Source organism: Bos indicus, chromosome 17, assembly GCF_029378745.1.
Source record: "Bos indicus isolate NIAB-ARS_2022 breed Sahiwal x Tharparkar chromosome 17, NIAB-ARS_B.indTharparkar_mat_pri_1.0, whole genome shotgun sequence".
NCBI lineage: Eukaryota > Metazoa > Chordata > Mammalia > Artiodactyla > Bovidae > Bos > Bos indicus.
Window position 1 is genome coordinate 21,839,602 of NC_091776.1, and position 22,668 is coordinate 21,862,269.

Consider the following 22,668-nt stretch of genomic DNA (forward strand, 5'->3'; position numbering starts at 1 on the left):
CTGCCCCAGTAGGGCATGTATACGGGGGTGACTGGCTGCAGTATCAGGAAAGGCACATGGCCTTGGCCCAACCTGGATACCTCCTCACAGGACAAGGGAAGAAACCAAACAAACAACTCCATCTTTGCAGCTGGGGCAGCAAACAGTCCTGGACCCAGGATCCTAGGACAACATTACAAGCCTACAGTAGGTGACCTGAAAGTGAAAGCATTAGTCATTCAGTCGTATCCCACTCTTTGTGACCCCATGGACTGTATGTAGCCCACTAGACTCCTCTGTCCATGCAATTCTCCAGGCAAGAATACTGGAGTGGGCTGCCATTGCCTGCTCTAGGGACTCTTCCCAAGTCAGGGATAGAACACCGTTCTCCTGCAATGCAGGCAGACTCTTTACCCACTAAGCCATCAGGACAAGCATACTATAGGTGACCTAGGTAAAACTAAAAACCAAATCCAGCTCAGTATCCACTTAGATTGACTCAAATTCATCTGCTTCTCACTTCATGGTCTGACAGGTCAAAGCCAGGTCCTGGGTATAGGCTGTATTTGATGAGAAAAAACTGAATATTGACAAATATACTATAATCAGAAATTCACTGTAATTATTTAAATTTCAGTTGTAGAAGTAGTTTAGACAGCTGAATATCTATTTGAGTTATGTCTTTTTGCACTTATTACAGAGTCTGGATTCTCAGCAAAACCTTTGTCATCTTCATTTATTAATATCTTTAAAGAATCAGTCCAGGGATTCCTATATAGAGATATCTAATCTAAATCATATTGGCCAGCCTAGCTAGTAGATTGTAGACAGACTGAGAAAAATTTGGTAATGTACTACAGTGCACTTAGAAAATTTCTTCTAAATGTGATCATATTCTTGGTATATACCTCAGGTTAAATTTTTGTCAGATGTGTGTGAGGAGTGGAGGGTTGTGAGAAGAGGAGAGAGGGTTAGCAAGACAACTAGTGAGAAATTTCAAAAACTTAAATCTACTAACTTGATACTAAAAAAAACACAGCTATTTTGTTTTGATTTTTAAGAATATTTAAGTACACTATTAAAGTTGTGTTCTCATGGGTTTTAAGGCAGCCATGTGAATAACATTGTGCCTCATGTATTTACAAAACCAATTCTGTAGTAAATGTCCAATAAATTATATCACCTCTCTACACTCTGACACACAGTGGAACTCCCTTCAATATACACAATGAAGTTATTTGGTGCATTACTTCAGATGTTTAATAAAAAATGCATAATATTTACACAGGAACTTTGATATCAAAGATGCATCAGTTCCTTGTATTTCTAAGGTGGGGGAAAACATTGGAATGAGAGGCCCTAGGCAGGTGTGATAGGTTATCTGCTCTAATTACAATCAGTAGTTAGCTGTTTTCATTTAAGAATAGGTACAGTGACTAATTTATTGGCAAGAGAGTAGGTGCTAATCGTGCTTGTAAAAGAAAAGAACAAGTGTTTTCGAACTAAATCAAGCAGATGCTTCACAGTAATATTAATAGCACCAACAAAACTCCAAACCGTCACTCGAAATTGTTTAATGAACTGCTTTTAATAAGCAGTAAACTATAATCTGGAGGAGCCTGGTAGGCTGCCGTCTCTGGGGTCGCACAGAGTCGGACACTACTGAAGTGACTTATCAGCAGCAAACTATAATCCTGATAAAACCCTGGGCTGGGGCTTAGTGATTCAACTTTGACCTTACAGTGGCTCCCCTACATTTATTACAGTGAGGTGGAGCCAAGCTCTAACACCAACCTTGCACAGAGATTAAAATATCAGTTTATTTAAAAAGCTGCATACTAAGTATATCTGTGATTGGCATTCATATTTACAATCTTTTATGTATTTTCCGGTATTTTCTGCTCTTCTATATATCATGTTTTTTTAGCTGCATGTTTTAATTATAAAGGACAGTGTAGCATCAGATCAGATCAGTCGCTCAGTTGTGTCTGACTCTTTGCGACCCCATGAATCGCAGCACGCCAGGCCTCCCTGTCCATCACCAACTCCCGGAGTTCACTCAGACTCACGTCCATCGAGTCAGTGATGCCATCCAGCCATCTCATCCTCTGTCATCCCCTTCTCCTCTTGCCCCCAATCCCTCCCAGCATCAGAGTCTTTTCCAATGAGTCAACTCTTCGCATGAGGTGGCCAAAGTACTGGAGTTTCAGCTTTACCATCATTCCTTCCGAAGAAATCCCAGGGCTGATCTCCTTCAGAATGGACTGGTTGGATCTCCTTGCAGTCCAAGGGACTCTCAAGAGTCTTCTCCAACACCACAGTTCAAAAGCATCAATTCTTCAGTGCTCAGCCTTCTTCACAGTCCAACTCTCACATCCATACATGACCACAGGAAAAACCATAGCCTTGACTAGACGGACCTTTGTTGGCAAAGTAATGTCTCTGCTTTTGAATGTGCTATCTCAGTTGGTCATAACTTTCCTTCCAAGGAGGAAGCGTCTTTTAATTTCATGGCTGCAGTCACCATCTGTAGTGATTTTGGAGCCCAGAAAAATAAAGTCTGAGACTGTTTCCACTGTTTCCCCATCTATTTCCCAAGAAGTGATGGGACCGGATGCCATGATCCTCGTTTTCTGAATGTTGAGCTTTAAGCCAACTTTTTCACTCTCCACTTTCACTTTCATCAAGAGGCTTTTTAGTTCCTCTTCACTTTCTGCCATAAGGGTGGTGTCATCTGCATATCTGAGGTTATTAATATTTCTCCTGGCAATCTTTATTCCAGCTTGTGTTTCTTCCAGTCCAGTGTTTCTCATGATGTACTCTGCATATAAGTTAAATAAACAGGGTGACAATATACAGCCTTGACGAACCCCTTTTCCTATTTGGAACCAGTCTGTTGTTCCATGTCCAGTTCTAACTGTTGCTTCCTGACCTGCATATAAATTTCTCAAGAGGCAGATCAGGTTTTCTGGTATTCCCATCTCTTTCAGAATATTCCACAGTTTATTGTGATCCACACAGTCAAAGGCTTTGGCATAGTCAATAAAGCAGAAATAGATGTTTTTCTGGAACTCTCTTGCTTTTTCCATGATCCAGCGGATGTTGGCGATTTGATCTCTCATTCCTCTACCTTTTCTAAAACCAGCTTGAACATCAGGAAGTTCATGGTTCACATATTGCTGAAGCCTGGCTTGGAGAATTTTGAGCATTACTTTACTAGCATGTGAGATGAGTGCAATTGTGTGGTAGTTTGAGCATTCTTTGGCATTGCCTTTCTTTGGGATTGGAATGAAAACTGACCTTTTTCAGTCCTGTGGCCACTGCTGAGTTTTCCAAATTTGCTGGCATATTGAGTGCAGCACTTTCACAGCATCATCTTTCAGGATTTGGAATAGCTCAACTGGAATTCCATCACCTCCACTAGCTTTGTTCGTAGTGATGCTTTCTAAGGCCCACTTGACTTCACATTCCAGGATGTCTGGCTCTAGGTTAGGGATCACACCATCGTGATTATCTGGGTTGTGAAGACCTTTTTTGTACAGTTCTTCTGTGTATTCTTGCCATCTCTTCTTAATATCTTCTGCTTCTGTTAGGTCCATACCATTTCTGTCCTTTATCGAGCTCATCTTTGCATGAAATGTTCCTTTGGTATCTCTGATTTTCTTGAAGAGATCTCTAGTCTTTCCCATTCTGTTGTTTTCCTCTATTTCTTTGCATTGATCGCTGAGGAAGGCTCTCTTATCTCTTCTTGCTATTCTTTGGAACTCTGCATTCAGATGTTTATATCTTTCCTTTTCTCCTTTGCTTTTCCCTTCTCTTCTTTTCACAGCTATTTGTAAGGCCTCCCCAGACAGCCATTTTGCTTTTTTGCATTTCTTTTCCATGGGGATGGTCTTGATCCCTGTCTCCTGTCCAATGTCACGAACCTCATTCCATAGTTCATCAGGCACTCTATCTATCAGATCTAGGCCCTTAAATCTATTTCTCACTTCCACTGTATAATCATAAGACCTAAATCATATGATTTAGGTCATACCTGAATGGTCTAGTGGTTTCCCTACTTTCTTCAATTTAAGTCTGCATTTGGCAATAAGGAGTTCATGGTCTGAGCCACAGTCAGCTCCTGGTCTTGTTTTTGCTGACTGTATAGAGCTTCTCCATCTTTGCCTGCGAAGAATATAATCAGTCTGATTCGGTGTTGACCATCTGGTGATGTCTATGTATAGCGTCTTCTCTTGTGTTGTTGGAAGAGGGTGTTTGTTATGACCAGTGCATTTTCTTGGCAAAACTCTATTAGTCTTGCCCTGCTTCATTCCGTATTCCAAGGCCAAGTTTGCCTGTTACTCCATGTGTTTCTTGACTTCCTACTTTTGCATTCCAGTCCCCTATAATGAAAAGGACATCTTTTTTGGGTGTTAGTTCTAAAAGGTCTTGTAGGTTTTCATACAGCCATTCAACTTCAGCTTCTTCAGCATTACTGGTTGGGGCATAGACTTGGATTACTGTGATATTGAATGATTTGCCTTGGAAACGAACAGAGATCATTCTGTCATTTTTGAGATTGCATCCAAGTACTGCATTTCAGACTCTTTTGTTGACCATGATGGCCACTCCATGTCTTCTGAGGGATTCCTGCCCACAGTAGTAGATATACGGTCATCTCATTTTTGATGGGGTTCTGATGTTTAAAAGGAATTATTTAATTTTTAATTAATCAATCCAGTCAATCCTAAAGGAAATCAGTCCTGAATATTCTTTGGAAGGACTAATACTGAAGTTGAAACTCCAATACTTTGGCCACCTAATGTGAAGAATTGACTCATTGGAAAAGACCCTTATGCTGGGAAAGATTGAAGGCAGGAGGAGAAGGGGATGACAGAGGATAAGATGGTTGGATGGCATCTCTGACTCGATGGACATGAGTTTGAGCAAGGTCTGAGAGTTGGTGATGGACAGGGAAGCCTGGAATGCTGTAATCCATGGGGTCACAAAGAGTAGGAGACAACTGAGGGACTGAACAGAACTGAACTGATTTAATTTTTAATATACGCCAAAATATACAAGTATTTTTCTTAAAATATGGGCAGATAAATAAATAATGTAATGAAAAGTTGATATTTATCTCAGAGAATACTTTGCAGTTTCAACTATTACTGAATATTACTCACATATTTGACCAGGATAACTTTTTCCAGGCCTATATCTTTCAATTACCATGGAAAAAAAAATCATTCATCTAGAATTAGTATTTTTGTGTTCTTTGGAGAAATCCAGGAATAGAATAGCTAGGTCATGTTACAGTTCTATTTTTAGTTTTTTTTTTTTTTTAATTTTTTACTTTACAATATTGTATTTGGTTTGCCATACATCAACATGCATCCACCACGGGTGTACACGTGTTCCCAATCCTGAACGCCCCTCCCACCTTCCTCCCCATACCATACCTCTGGGTCATCCCAGTGCACCAGCCCCAAGCTTCTTGTATCCTGTATCGAACCTGAACTGGCGATTCATTTCTTATATGATATTATACATGTTTTAATGCCATTCTCCCAAATCATCCCCCCTCTCCCTCTGCCACAGAGTCCAAAAGACTGTTCTATGTATCTGTGTCTCTTTTGCTCTCTTGCATACAGGGTTATTGTTACCATCTTTCTAAATTCCATATACATGCATTAGTATACTGTATTGGTGTTTTCCTTAAACTGGAGCCTATTATACAGAGTGAAGTAAGCCAGAAAGAAAAACACCAATACAGTATTTTTAGTTTTTTGAAGAACCCCCCATACTGTTTCTCACCTGGCTGCATCAACTTACATTCCCACCAACAGTATGCAAGTGTTCTGTTTTGTGTCTGCCTCTTATCATAAACATAATTCTTTTAAAGTACAACTATCCTTGTTTTCCTGGGACTGTGCTTGTTTTAGAACCTCAGTCCCAGGCAGACTGGGACTGTTGGGCATCCTCTTGTGTATTCATCCATGTTTTGCATGTCTTTGTAGTTTGTTCCTTTAGTTGCTGAGTTACTTATTGCATTCATTTTCCTATTCTCATCTGTATTGTTTTCTCTTCACCTCTGTGAATAAATTGCTGAAGACATTCTTGTACAAATGTTTTGTGGATGAATATTCTTTACTTCTATTGAAAAATACCTAGAGGTGAAATTTCTGAGTCAAATTATAGATACTCTTTAACTTTATTAAAAAAAAAAAAATACCAGAATTTGTTCCAAATGGTAGTATCATCTTATAGTCTATCGGTATTGTATGAATGTTCCAGGTGTGCCACATTCTTATAAAAATTTGATGCTGTTCAGAACTTTTTAAAAAATTTCAGTAATTCTAGTGGGCATACCAGTGGTACCTAATGGTATCTCAATGTGGTTTCAATTTACATTTTCCTAATGAACGACTGGATGAAACAACTTTTCATATCATTATCGAACATTTATAGATCATCTTTTGAGAAGTGTCTGTTCAAGTCTTTGTATACTTTTTTAAATAATTGAAAATGTTTTTGTTATTATTGGTTTATAAGAGCTTTTCATGTATTCTTAATATGCTTTACCAAACAGGATTTGCTGACAGTTTCCCCAGATTGACTTGCCTAGCAAGTTTATTAATGATATGTCTTGACAAACAAAACTTATTTTTCATTTTGATAAATTGTATTTTGTCTTGCTTTAATTGTATGGTCATTTCTTTCTGTGGCCTAAGAAATCTTTGTCTATAAGATTTGCACTTTGTGGGACTTTCAGTGCAGTGGTTAGGACTCTGAGCTTTCCAGGTGTGGCCAAATTAAAAAAAAAAAAGAAATCTGCACTTTCTATCCTCTTTCCAACATTAAATAATAATCCTCTCCTCATATTTATTTCACAGTCCCATGCCCATATCTCCAACAATGCTCTGGGATGATCAATACAATTTCTATAAAGAATATCAATTTTCAAAAATGCCCCCCAAATGATTATCACAGCTTCTGATCTTAAACATGCCAGAATTACCAAGAGATAGAGTTGTGAATCACACCAATGTTTCGGAAAAGGGAGAGGAAGAGAATATCTATAAGAAAAGGAACCGTATTAGTATCTCAACAGTTATGCTGGACTGCTATTCTCCTGGAACTAATTTGCATGTAGGAAAGAAAATTCCCGTCCTTCCATTCTGATGTTTTATTTTTCCCCAGTATGCCACTGGCTTCCCTGATGGCTCAGATGGTAAAGAATCCCCCTGCAATATGGGACACCTGGGCTCAATCCCTGGGTTGGGAAGTTCCCCTGGAGAAGGCAACAGCTACTCACTCCATTATCCTGGCCTGGAGAATTTCATAGACAGAGGAGCCTAACTACAGTCCATGGGGTCTCAAAGAGTTGGATGTGACTGAAGGTCTTTTACAATATGCCATCATGTTGATAGGGTCTACATGGGGGCTCATTGTTAAAATGGCTCATTATGTTGAACTTGCAAACAAAGAGACTGACCTTGAGACTGACCAAATTGCCCAAATGACATTCTGTTTTCTCACTGGTGCCTACCTTTTCAAAGCTACAAGACCACCAGATTCCAGACCTCTGGTTACATGACTGCAGGACTTAACTACAGGCTAAAAATTAACCATTCCTTCAGAGAATTTTTCACTGGTGGCATATAAGAAAGACCCCATCAGAAAGGGAGGACACTGGTTCTCCTTAAGGGCCAGTCACCCTCTCATTTCCCTCTAATAAATTTCCCTTTTGCCTAACTGCCTGGCTTACTCTCTTTTTCTCTGCACTTGCCTTACACACATGACATGAAGTCATTGTGTCTCAGTCTTCTGTTGTTGGTCAGGCTTGCTAGAATAAGGTGACCAGGTATTCTGCTTTGCCTATATTGATCTTCGTTTTTATCCTTTGCTACATCAAATCTGTATGGATTAATTTTATGTTACTATTTTAAACTTTTAAATTTTAATCATTAATGTTTAATAATATAGGATAAATTTGGGAGAAGGCAATGGCAACCCACTCCAGTACTCTTGCCTGAAAAATCCCATGGATGGAGAAGCCTGGTAGGCTGCAGTCCATGGGGTCGCTAGAGTCGGACACAACTGAGTGATTTCACTTTCACTTTCATGCATTGGAGAAGGAAATGGCAACCCACTCTAGTGTTCTTTCCTGGAGAGTCCCAGGGATGGAGGAGCCTGGTGGGCTGCCGTCTATGGGGTCGCACAGAGTCGGACACGACTGAAGTGACTTAGAAGCAGCAGCAGCAGCAGGATAAATTTGGTAGATTGTTGCTTTGTCCATCCAAGTTCTTTCACGGTCTCAGCTGGTAACATGTGAAATGATTATACACTGTGCCAAGTTCTCATTTTAGTATGTTGCCAATTATGAATAACTACCAGCAATATGCCCTCTTTTCCTCCAACTCTTTGCAGAATTATCTAGCCTTTCTCTTCAAGGTCAGCATGGCAAGGACTAGCTGATAAAATTAATTACAAGGGGCACATGTGAGTAGGGTTAATGAATTATTTCTGGTTATGGCAGGAGTCTAGAGAAGGAAATGGCAACCCACTCCAGTATTCTTGCCTGGATAATCCCATGGACAGAGGAGCCTGGCGGGCTACAGTCCATGGGGTCGCAAGAGTTGGACACGACTTAGTGACGAAACAACAACAACAATGGAAGGAGTAATACTAGATAGGATTGCCCCAATCTGCAATTTGTTAAAACAGCTCAGTGTGCCATGGTTTAGGACGAGATTTTTAACATGCAAGATGCAGACAGGCTATTAGCCAATGGTGGCCAATGGTGTCAATGGAAAACACAGCAAAATAATAAAATAATAAAATAATTTGTAAATTACACACAGAAAATCGAGGCTAATCAGAATACAGAGAATAGCCTGAGTACTCTTCCTACAGTGTTTTTAATTTTATTGGTATAGTCTCAACTTTTGATACTTTTTTTGCTTCATAACTCATTAAAATTTTTAAATATACTCATTTTAAAATACTAATCTTAAAAGAATAAGTGTTTAATAAGTACTGAATTTCCATTTCTTAGGAATATTAATGTTTGATGATGTATGTGTGTAATCTGCAAAATGAATGGAAAGCAAGCCTTCATCATTGACCATGGGAAAACCAGAAGAAACAAATCTTAGAAGATGCAGCCACCATTACTTTGAAAGTAATCTTTATTTTTGGGATCCTGTACCTAATGAAGATAATTTAAAGTGTTTGACTGCAGAACTTGCATTTACTTATTACTCGATAAAACTTGGCATTTATTTTAGGTCAAATTATTTCTCCAAAGTAATGTTACTCATTTTCAAGTCCAAGTTTTCTCCTGCAAATACTAAACGTGAAGCAATATCTTCATTATGTCAGGAGAAGACAAAATAGGCAAAAGTTGAATGAAGTTCAATTTATGCCAGAGTCATCAGATGCTGCAGATACAAGATGGGTTAGTTTCTATCATTTTAGTTATTCACCTATCTCACAGAACCAAGGTAAACTATACAGTGGTACATTCTGTAGATATGTACTGTAAAAAAATTATTCAAATGTGATTGCAAATTTTGTTAAGACATTCTAGTTAGAAGATGAAATGATTTACTTTTGCACTGTAATATAAATAATATATTTATGGTAAAATATACATGGAGCAAAACTGTACTTGGAATTTGTGGTGGTGTATACAAAATTCATATTATTTCTAAATATTTGGATCAACTTGTTTTTTCTCCTGTGGAAAAGAAGATCTTTGTGGAATTTGGTACCCCAATCAGGGATCAAACCCAGGCCCTCAGCAGTGAAAACAGTCCCAACCACTGGACTGCCAGGGAATTCAAAAGTTCATATCAGTTCTAAATAAGCATTCAGTTCAGTTCAGTTCAGTCGCTCAGTTGTGTCCGACTCTGCGACCCCATGAACTACAGCATGCCAGGCCTCCCTGTCTATCACCAACTCCCGGAGCTCACTCAAACTCACGTCCATTGAGTTGGTGATGCCATTCAGCCATCTCATCCTCTGTCATCCCCTTCTCCTCCTGCCCCCAATACCTCCCAGCATCAGTCTTTTCCAATGAGTCAACTCTTCACATGAGGTGGCCAAAGTATTGGAGTTTCAGCCTCAGCATCATTTCTTCCAAAGAACACCCAGGGCTGATCTCGTTTAGAATGGACTGGTTGCATCTCCTTGCAGTCCAAGGGACTCTCAAGAGTCTTCTTCAACACCACAGTTCAAAAGCATCAATTCTTTGATGCTCAGCTTTCTTTACAGTCCAACTCTCACATCCATACATGCCTATTGGAAAAACCACAGACTAGATGGACATTTGTTGGCAAAGTAATGTCTCTGCTTTTGAATATGCTATCTAGGTTGGTCATAACTTTCCTTCCAAGGAGTAAGTGTCTTTTAATTTCATGGCTGCAGTCACCATCTGCAGTGATTTTGGAGCCCAGAAAAATAGTCTGCCACTGTTTCCACTTTTCTCCATCTATTTGCCCTAAAGTGATGGGATTGGATGCCATGATCTTTGTTTTCTGAATGTTGAGCTTTAAGCCAACTTATTCACTCTCCTCTTTCACTTTTATTAAGAGGCTCTTTAGTTCTTCTTCACTTTCTGCCATAAGGGTGGTGTCATCTGCATACCTGAGGTTATTGATATTTCTCCCGGCAATCTTGATTCCAGCTTGTGCTTCTTCCAGCCCAGGGTTTCTCATGATGTACTCTGCATAGAAGTTAAATAAGCAGGGTGACAGTATATATCCTTGATGTACTCCTTTTCCTATTTGGAACCAGTCTGTTGTTTCATGTCCAGTTCTAACTGTTGCTTCCTAACCTGCATATAGGTTTCTCAAGAGGCAGGTCAGGTGGTCTGATATTCCCATCTCTTTCAGAATTTCCCACAGTTTACTGTGATCCACACAGTCAAAGGCTTTGGCATAGTCAATAAATTAGTTATGTACAATAATAATACCTTAGTAAATAATATCTTTATACAGTAATAATAATAAGAGCTATTATTATCAAATGTATATGTAAAATGTGTAAACAGAATAGCTTAACTACAATTTTTGTGTAAAATATGGTATCAAATGTAAAATGTATGTTCAGCATGATAATAAATGCTTGCTGTTTTTGTGGCTAATCATTAATTTTGAGGGGTTTGAGTATTTATAATAAATAAATAATTAGTCTTACCACTCTTTTGCATTTGCATTTTAAAAACAATTCCAATAAATTTTGGCTTTATTTTCTTCAAAACTGTTTTGAAACCTTTAATATAATATTCAAATAATGGAATAACTAAAATAATTTCAATTTTGAAGGATTTTTTAATGTGCAATATTAAAAACACTGATAAGGGAACATATTCATATTAAAATACACACCTGAAAGTCTAAAGGAGCAAGGAAACAAATAATTTGAGATAAAAATATGTGCTTTTTTAAAAAATTTATAAATTCGCCTTGGTATATAACTTGTACCAAAGTTATTTTTGATGGGCTTTCTATATTTAATTAATATTTTTATTGTATAATAGAATAAAATAAAATTTAGAAAGTTTTTGGTTATACCATCAAACTTTGATAAAATATTCTAAAGATTCATAGACATGTAATATTATTAGTTTTATTGTAATACTATTTGTCCAAGAAAGCTACTATGACATGTGGGAAAAATAAATTTATATGTGCAAGTAATTTGAAATATACATAAATTTCAGTAATTTGAAATATACATAAATTTCAGTAGAAATGAAATTGAAAATATCTTTTATTTTCAGAATTTTCTCTAATCTTACTAGATATTTCAGCTTCTGTAGAGTGATTTTCCAGTTAAAATAGTATTATGGCATAGAATGGGTTTATTAAATAGTCAAGGAAGTTGAATTTATCATTCATTAAATATAAATTAGAGAAATAGGTAACTTTGGCAAAATTTAAAAAAATAAAACTATACAAAAATATAAGTTCTAGGGAAAAGTATAAACACTGATATTAAATGTAGATATGGTGAAGAAGTAATTTCCACTATAGGAGTATATATCAGGAAAAATTTCCTAATAAGTTATTTTAAATGTAAAAAATGTTTTCATTTGTATTTTGTATATTGATGAATAATTTTATTTGTAAAAATAATTTAAATAAAGCTATTCAACAGGTCATCAATGAAATAAAACGTACTTATTAGTCAATAAATATTATGCTTCAAAAATTAGTTATTAGTTATTTTAGCATACTCTTTCCATCTCAGAAACATCCAAACTTTTCTACAGGTATCTCATACAAAGTTTTCAGGGCAATACTTTCTTCATGCTCTCCAAGAAGGAAAAAGTGGACACTTTTTTAATTTTGAGAGACTAGCTTTCTTAGAATGTATTTTTCCACCAGAAATAAGCTCAGCCATCCAAGGTTCTAAACATTGGACAGACATCTCTCTGGGTTTATGAAGATGTTATATGCACTTAAAAACTGTGAAATGAGCCTGAGGGTAATGAGTCTTGTGGAAGGTCCATGTGGGTGAGCGATATCAGCTGGCTTTCCAACCCAGTTCCATAGTCCCTTGGTGCCTCAAGTTAGGATTTCTCCTATCTCAGGCTCTCACCGGAGGCGGGGGGGGGAGGGGGTGTGTTTCTGGCCCTGCGCATATTCTCAGGGCCAGCAATATTAAAGAAAAAAATATTCCAACATTTGTTAATTAAAACAGTAGGGGAAGACTTTATTCAGAACTGTTGTGAGGGACTTCCCTGGTGATCCAGTGGCTAAGACTCCATGCTCCCAGTGCAGAGGGCCTGGATTTGATCCCTGGTCAGGGAACTAGATCCCACGTGCCCCAACTAACAGTTTTCTTTTTGCAACTAAGACCCAGCACAGCCAGTTAAATAAATTTTGTTCAGCCACTAAGCTGTGTCTTTGTGCTCTTTGTGACACCATGAACTGCAGCACACCAGGTTCCCCTGTCCTCCATTATCTCCCGCTGCTGCTGCTGCTGCATTGCTTCAGTCGTGTCCGACTCTGTGCGACCCCAGAGACAGCAGCCCACCAGGCTCCCCCATCCCTGGGGCATCTGCTCAAATGCATCTCCATTGAGGTGGTGATGCCATACAACCATCTCACCCTCTGTTGCCACCTTCTACTCCTGCCCTCAATGTTTCCCAGCATCAGTGTCTTTTCCAATGAGTCAGCTCTCCATATCAGGTGGCCCTTTGGAGCTTCAGCTTCAGCGTTAGTTCTTCCAATGAAGATTCAGGGTTGACTTCCTTTAGGATTGACTGGTTTGACCTCCTTGCAGTCCAAGGGACTCTCAAGAGTCTTACCCAGCACCACAGTTTGAAAGCATCTTTTCTTCAGCCCTCAACCTTCTTTATGGTCCAACTCTCACTAAAACTGTTGTGAAATGTACCAAAACTCTCACAGTAGGAAGAGAGATTAGGCTCTACTTTGAGTAGAACAAAGACAAGTAGGATTTAGAGCCAAGTAGGATTTAGAACCAATGAGCCAGTGAGAAGATCAAGGGCATGGAACACTGGACATCAAAGATAGGGAGGACTTTTACTAAACCAACTTAACTAAGGACTTGTATATCAAGTAGGAGATGAAGACTTTGATGAGTTATCAAGGATGATCAGACATCAAAGGTGGGATTCTCTCTGAAGGTAACAGGATAATTATTGCTAAAATTGGACCAGGCAAGCCAAAGGCAGGATGGGGGTGAAGACCGGGGCTTAGCTGAGAAGTAAGCTCAAAGGACCCTGCCTCACTCTAGGATCCTGTCTGCCTGGTGAGATGACAAAATGGGAGGCCATAGAGTCCAGGTTACTCACTAGCTGAAGCTTCTCTGGTTTCCTAACACCACTTTCAGGTCTCCACTTAGACTACCTTAGCTTAGTGTCTGAGGCTGTTCATGTTGACCTTCTTTCTAAAATGCTGACTTTTCTTAAGAGAAACTAAAAAGAGGCAGCACTACTTCTGTAATCTCTCCTTGAGAGTCTCAGTACACTCGCCTGCTTTTCTGGTGCCTTTCTCCAAAGTTCATTTACTGGGTGTGCTTGAGGATACTCCATCAATAGTATGTCAAGGAGAGACCTTAATTTGGGGTGGACATAGGAGACCTTTAGGGTAGCCTGCAGTGGCAGGGCCATAAAAGCAGTTCTGACACCTTGATTTTCAAAAGCCTACAAATGGCACACTGGGATATCCATGGTCTACTGGAACCCACTATGGGCTCTCTTGCCACTATGGCCTAACCTGATGCCTAAATGACCTGTTTTTTCATAACTCTCCTCATTGTATTGAGGAAGCAGCCGTTTTCTTCCATGCCTTTCTTTTTTACTGAAATTTTACAGATTAGTTAGAAGAATGGAAATAAGGGCAGTCTTTTGTGCATGCATTAGAATATATTAATTCCTATTTTGATGGGGACAAAATTATAATTTAATAATTGCAAACTTCTTAGTCAAATGCTATATCAAAATCTATAACTACATTTTTAAATGCCAGAGCTTCCTAACCAGTCTTCTGTTAATCTCTTTCAGTTCTGGTTGCTGTGTCACTTAGGATACTCCTAGATACAACAAATAACAGTAAATCCAAATGAAAAAGTTTTCTATGTGAAATAAGTCAAAGGAAGACAAACACTGTATGATATCACTTAAATGTGGAATCTAAAAAAAAAAAACAACTAGTGAATATAACAAAAAGGAGACTCACAGATATAGAGAATAAACTAGTGGTTACTAGTCAGGAAGAGGAAAAGGAGAGGAGCAATATGGGGTAGGGGAACGAGAGGTACAAACTGCTAGGTATAAAATAAGCTACAAGGATATACTGTACAACATGGGGGATATACCCAATTTTCTAATAACTCTAAATGGGCTATAAACTTCACAAATTGTGAATCACTATACAGTATGCCTGTAACTTATAGAATATTGAACAGCAACTAGACTTCAATTTAAAAACAAAGATTCTCCAAGAATTTACTTCATCACAGATGAAAAAAAAAAAAACCAGTTCTGGTGTAAGACAGCATGGCAGCCAGACTCTGCAGTGGCCTCCATGGTCCCTGCCACCTAGTTTTATACCCAGTATTAACCCTGCCCCTGACTATGAAAAGAAACTATGACTTATTTCTAATCAATAAAATAAGGCAAAGGTGATAGATGCATGTAACTATCTGCACATGATTATATGACATCAGACTGTAAGTCATATAGGTAGAAGCTTGTCTCCTTGATGGCTTTGAGGAGGCAAGTGGTCATGTAGGTAATGCCAGTGTACCAAGGATATACAGATGGCCTCCAGCTAATAGCCAGTAAGAGGCCCTCATGCTGATAGCCCCAAAGGAACTTAATTCCTCCAAAAACAGTATGAGCTTGAAAGCAGATCCTGTCCATCAAGGTTCTAGGAGACTACAATCCTGCCCCACAGATTGGTCGCAGCTTTATGAGACCTGGAAACCGAGGACCCAGCTATGCTGTGCACAGACTCCTGACCCACAGAAACTGTGGTATAATAAATGTATGTAGAATATATCTTCTTACACAGCAATATAGAACTAGCACAGATAGTTTGAAAGTTATCTAATGCACATTGTTCTAGTTCTATGTTGAATTTATTGCTGCAAAACCAATCACCCCAGATTTTGTGGCTTAAGACAACAATAATTTTATTATGTTTATTATCTGTGAGTCAGGAATTCTGGCAAGGCTCAAAAGGGTGATCCTTTAGATCCATATTTTGTGGTGGTATTTAGCTCATTACTGGTTTGGTCTGGAAGGATCAAAAAGCCTTTCTCGGGGGCACTGTCCATCCCCCTTCTGATGTCTCTGTGAGAAGCTTTCTCTGTCCCTTTTATACTTTAATAAAACTCTGCTACACAAAAGCTCCTGAGTGATCAGACCTGGTCCCTTGTCCCAAAGCTAAATTTTCTTCTTTGGAGATCACGAATCTGACATCTTTTCCCATAAGCTATCATCTTGGTCCCTCATCTGGGATCTTAGAGACAAGGTAAGAACGCTCAGAATGCTAAGCTCTCTGCTTTCTCAGTATACATGTTTTCTGCTTTACTTTACTAACTCTATGTGGTGTGCCTGTCTGTGTGAATGTAGAATGAAACAGATGTACAGAAATAAGTAAGAAGTGAGCGTTGAGCCTTGCTCTGCAGTTTTGCCATGCCTGGTAATGACTGAAAGCAGCCCCCAAAAGGGGAGCCTTGTCAGGGATGTATACTGACCTGCCAATGCCAAAAGACATCCAACATCCCTGCAAGGAGAGTGGCCAGAAATGGGCAAAGCCTGTAGACTGAACTTTCCTTTCTTGGTCAAATTTTCCTGGTCTCTTTGACCATTTTGTAATTGTGTGAGGAGTTAGAAATACTAACCTAACTTGTCAGATCATAGACTTTCAAGGGACTTGTGATCCATGCTAGTACTGTGTACTTTTATTTAGACCCCAAGCTTGGTAGTCATGAGACACCCTGCCTTGCTAGGAGTATGTTCGGGAATGAGGTGGAATTCCAGCTCCAGCAGCATGTTCAGGAACTAGATGGAACTTTAGCTTCAGTAGCATCTCTCTCTTGGCTGCTTCCATATGAGGCCAGAAGTCCTTGTCATAGCTGTGCCTCCAAACTACATGGATGGAAGCCCTGTTATCAAGCATGAGGTTTCCAAGAACATAAGTTGGGAATCACAGATTGAAAGTACAGTGGGTTTCTTCCTTTGGTAGTGCTAGCTCTTAGCAGACCAGAGAAAGCTCTCCAGTGGCTTCTGTCTCAAATCCTTAGAAGGTTATTCAGTGGCTTCTGTCTCAACTCCCTAGGCATTCCTTTTGTGGAATCTGTGAATATGAGCTGGAAGGATTGGCCCTAGTAGCTTAAGGACAAAAATCACTTTTTCCTCACTGGCCGACCCTCCACCACCTCTTTTGCTATCACATATACTGGTGTGGTGAAACTCAGAAGGGACATCTCTCAGTAGAAATTCAAACAGTCCCAGTTGTGGTTAAGACTATTTAGAAGATCCTAAAAGTACATCAAAGTCTTTATGGGACTAACTTTATTTTATGAGCTTAACTTGGAGAGATGTAATGTATGTCTTGGGAAAGATGCTGACTCCTGCTTGACTTGACAACTTGAGTTTTGAAAGAAGCTACTACTTTTGGAGATGAATGGCTTGAAGGCCTGGTCTTTAATGAGGGCTTGAACTTCCTTCCCCTCCCCTCTCTGCCCCCGCCCCCCCCCCCCAAAAAAAAGGGATTATGTCTCTATGGCAGACTGTTTTTGTGCACAAATATTGTTATAGATCCTGAAACCTTAGAATTAACTATCTGACTCAGCTTTCAGTTTTTCAACAGACATTATGAAAACTCCGGGAGGTAACTCCTGACCCAGCTTCTGACTCAGACAAGCCGCTGTTCAAGACAGGAACAGAAGTCCTAATAAAGATGTTAGAGTCTGGAGGACAATCTCTAGAGCCCCTCTGGGAATGCCCTTACCAGATAAGTTTGACAAGCTATATGGGCTTGCTTCTGCTGACTCCAAAAGTCCTGAGTCTGCTCTTTGACCATAAGACAATGCCTTCCTGTCCTGAGCTCATTCCTATACCAAATTCCACAAAAAATCTAATTGCTGGGTCTGCGGAGTGCTCCCCCTCCTCATCAATAGAAGGCTTTCCATGGTGGGTTTCTCCACTTCAGGAAGAGGACTTTCTTCAACCCTGCAAATCTGATGACATCTAACAATCCTAAAATGGACTGGTATAACATATTGTACCTTAACTATGGAAATAATGTGACTTTTCATTTTGATTATGTTTTAATGTGGTTTAATGACTATTTTGTGCACATAAGAAGGTAAATGGGTGTAGATCTGGTCATTTTGTACCTAATGTTTATCAAATACGGGATGAGGTCATATGGCTAACTCCTGTAAGGGGATGCCTGCTATCTAATGCTCCCACATGCTGGGAACAAATAGAGCCATCTCCAGAAGTTGCTGCTGCTAAGTCACTTCAGTTGTGTCTGACTCTGTGCGACCCCATAGACGGCAGCCGACCAGGCTTCCCCGTCCCTGGGATTCTCCAGGCAAGAACACTGGAATGGGTTGCCATTTCCTTCTCCAATGCAGGAAAGTGAAAAGTGAAAGTGAAGTCGCTCAGTCGTGTCCGACCCTCAGCGACCCCATGGACTGCAGCCTACCAGGCTCCTCCATCCATGGGATTTTCCAGGCAAGAGTACTGGAGTGGGGTGCCATTGCCTCAGAAGTTAGCTGACAATTTATTTGTAATGATTGGAAACAATTGGGATTTTTGCCTCAAGAAATATACAATGTAATACTTCCTGTGTTTTCCAATCCCAGTCCAGGTCCTCCTTTTGCCTGGCCAGGCACTGATTGGGACTGGATCCCTCAGTCACACTGGCTTGCTCCAAACCAGACCTACTGGATATGCGGCTCTTACCTATAGATGTAGCTTCCTCTGGCTGGATAGGGAGATGCACCCTAGGTCTAACTTTTACTCATGGATTCATATTTTCAGAGCTTCTAGAGAAGCCTGCTAATCTGCCACATCTTAAAACTTGTTGGGCAAGGTCTGTTTTTTACTGGTATGATTATCTGGCTACAATATTTGTTGTAGGAATTATTCGTTCTCTCTGGGAACTACAGATGTTATGCTATGAATTGATGCTCTAACTTTACTCAATAGACTTTACATTCTCAAAAAGCTATTTCAGCCCTTAATGCTGAATAGATACAAATTAGATACAAATTAGAAAGATGGTTTTACCAAACAGATTGCCCTTAGACATTCTAATGGCTGCACAAGGAGGAATTTGTGCCATTATTCATACCCAGTGTTGTATATATATACCAGATATGAGCATCAACGTTACTCACTTTACTAAACACATGAACAAGATGATTCAGGCTATGGGTACTCCTAAAGCCTCAGTCACCTCATTGTGGGAAACATTAACTAGCTCCCCATCGTGGAAAACTATTTTAATCATAATAATTCTAATTGTTCTGTTGTTACTGTTTGCTCCCTTCATCTGTGACTGTGTAAACTGGATTTGTTTCTGTCTAAAAGCTCTTAAGTTACAAATGATTGTCCAGACTCCTATGAGTGCCACAGCCTCCTACAACTATTACTTGAGACCCCTGGATCAGAGACCCTCAATATGAAGATTAGGTGAATATGTTGTCTCAACAATTTAGGGATGGCACCCTTCAACAGCAGGAAGCAGTTATAGAACAAAAACAATGTCCTCCTCCCTTGGCAACATAATTCTCCTTAAAGAAAAGGGGGAAATGAGAGAGTCAATTCTTAGGGAGGTTGATAAGAAGTCCAGGGTCCCCAAGGAAGAGAAAGGGACTTTTTTTTTTTCCCCACATTGCTTTGTCTTAGTCAATATAACAATGAATCTTGCTTGAGAAAATGTTTCTCCTTAACAAGAACCTTCTGACAAATCTTGTTATTTGAAGACATATGTTGTGGGAGTGGGTCTGGTAAGTGAAGTGAAGTCACTTAGTCCTGTCCAACTCTTTGCGACCCCATGGACTGTAGCCTACCAGGCTCCTCAGTCCATGGAATTTTCCAGGCAAGAGTGCTGGAGTGGGTTGCCATTTCCTTTTCAGGGGGTCTTTCCAACCCAGGGATCGAACCCCAGTCTCCCGCATTGCAGGCAGACACTTTACCGTCTGAGTTTTCTATTGTTAGTTCTAATCTTGCTAATTTAAGATGTATGTTGTGGGAGTAGGTCTGGGAAAAATATATAAAGCCTTGATAAGACTAGATATTGGGTCACTCTCCCTCCCCCTTTTTATGTCTATGTCAAAAGCTTTCTCTACCCTTTTTCACTTTAATAAAACTCTGCTACACACACACACACATGGAAAAAGGAAGAGAGTTCCATAAAAACATCTATTTCTGCTTTATTGACTATGCCAAAGCCTTTGACTGTGTGGATCACAATAAACTGGAAAATTCTGAGAAGAGATGGGAATACCAGACCACCTGACCTGCCTCTTGAGAAACCTATATGCAGGTCAGGAAGCAACAGTTAGAACTGGACATGGAACAACAGACTGGTTCCAAATAGGAAAAGGAGTACGTCAAGGCTGTATATTGTCACCTTGCTTATTTAACTTATATGCAGAGTACATCATGAGAAATGCTGGGCCGGAAGAAGCACAAGCTGGAATCAAGATTGCCGGGAGAAATATCAATAACCTCAGATATGCAGATGACACCACCCTTATGGCAGAAAGTGAAGAGGAACTAAAAAGCCTTTTGATGAAAGTGAAAGAGGAGAGTGAAAAAGTTGGCTTAAAGCTCAACATTCAGATAATGAAGATCATGGCATCTGGTCCCATCACTTCATGGCAAATAGATGGGGAAACAGTGGAAACAGTGTCAGACTTTATTTATTGGGGCTCCAAAATCATTGCAGATGGTGATTGCAGCCATGAAATTAAAAGACGCTTACTCCTTGGAAGGAAAGTTATGACCAACCTAGGAGAATGGCATTAAAACATGTATAATATCATATAAGAAACGAATCGCCAGTCCAGGTTTGATGCAGGGTACAGAAAGCTTGGGGCTGGTGCACTGGGATGACCCAGAGGGATGGTATGGGGAGGGAGGTGGGAGGGGGGTTCAGGATGGGGAACACATGTACACCCATGGCAGATGCATGTTGATGTATGGCAAAACCAATACAATATTGTAAAGTAAAAAAAAAATAATAATAATAAAAAAAAGAAAAGCAGAGACATTAGTTTGCCAACAAAGGTCCATGTAGTCAAGGCTATGGTTTTTCCAGTGATAATGTATGGATGTGAGAGTTGGACTATAAAGAAAGCTGAGCTCTGAAGAATTGATGCTTTTGAACTGTGGTTTTGGAGAAGACTCTTGAGAGTCCCTTGGATTGCAGGGAGATCCAACCAGTCCATTCTAAAAGAGATCAGTCCTGGGTGTTCTTTGGAAGGACTGATGCTAAAGCTGAAATTCCAATACTTTGGCCACCTCATGTGAAGAGTTGTCTCATTGGAAAAGACCCTGATGCTGGGAGGGATTGCGGGCAGGAAGACAAGGGGATGACAGAGGATGAGATGGCTGGATGGCATCACTGACTCGATGGACGTGAGTCTGAGTGAACTCCGGGAGTTGGTGATGGACAGGGAGGCCTGGTGTGCTGCGATTCATGGGGTTGCCAAGAGTCGGACATGACTGAGTGACTGAACTGACTCACACACACACACACACACACACACACACACACGTCTTCTCTTACAATATATTGGCAAGGATGACTGGAAGACTGGGGTTAGCTAGGACATTCCCCTTTTCCCTGTCCCGTTTCTTCAAGTTCTCTTCATATGGTCTCCCCAGCAGGTCATTGTTTTTCTCACATTGCAGCTAAAAGCTTTTAGAGCAATGGATTCAGGAAACAAGAAGTGGGAGCTGCTGGTCTCTGAATTCAGTCTATTGGTGAAAGCAATTAGGGAGTCCACATAAATCCAAAGGGAGGTGATCAGAGACTCCACCCATGTTATGGACTCAACTGTTTTTGTCTCCTCGCGATTCACATTTTGAAATCCTATCCCTTGGTGTGATAATGATAATAGGAAATGGGCATTTGAAAGGTAATTAGGTCATGAGGGCGGAGTCCTCATGAAAGGGTTAGTATCCTTATCTAGAGTATAGTATAGTATAGATAGTATCCTATCAAAGAGGAAACACAGAAGACCTTGATTCCTTTTGCTCTCTCCTCCATGTCAGGTACAGCTGTGTTCCACAGCTAGAAGGTAGCTATCTAAAAGCCAGGGAGTAGGATCTCAGCAGAACTCAGTCATGCTTGTACCCCAGTCTTGGACTTCTAGTCTCTAAAACTACAAGCATTGCAGAAAAGTATACCCAGATTTGTTGTCTACTAAGTTATGTGATATGCTCAGACCTATATCCATCAGCGGAAACATTTGGCTTAGAAAGCTAAGCCATATGACATATGTGTCATATGTGAATATCACTTAATTTTCATGAAAACTGAGCTAGGTACCATTATCATACTAATGTTACAATTTTGCTCCTATCAAGTGTGCTGGTTCCTAAAAGTCTATGATACCTACCTTATTTGCAATCTCTGTCAATGTTACAGATAGCCTTTGTCTCAAATGATGGGAATGTATAATGAAACATACATTGCTTTCATATAGCTCATGTCCTTGTAGTAGGATATAAATAATCAACCTGTAAGTAAATATATTATTAAATGTTTGTACTGTGGAAAAAACACGGAGGCAAACAACACAATAAAGGACAGATCATATATGTTATTGATGCTTGCCAGAGCCAAAGACAAAACAGTTATAAATCAATTAATTCTAAAATAGCAAATTACCTTTAGGATACCTTATTATATGTAGATATAACATAATAAGTAGTATACTCTCCTTTCCTAAGAACTGATGCATTTGAAAAAGTATCTCAAATTACTAGGTTTATGATTCAGAAATATTTAAAAATCTATCATTATGATAGGTGCAAGAAACATGATTGCTCTATTTCTAATTAAAGCTCTAAATGATTCTGTGCTGGTGGCCATATTTTTCAAAATCATATGCAAAAAAAAATTGTGTATTTTGCAATGCCCAAAATACAAATCAGTGAAAGAATATAATTTTCATTGTTTACTAAAATGG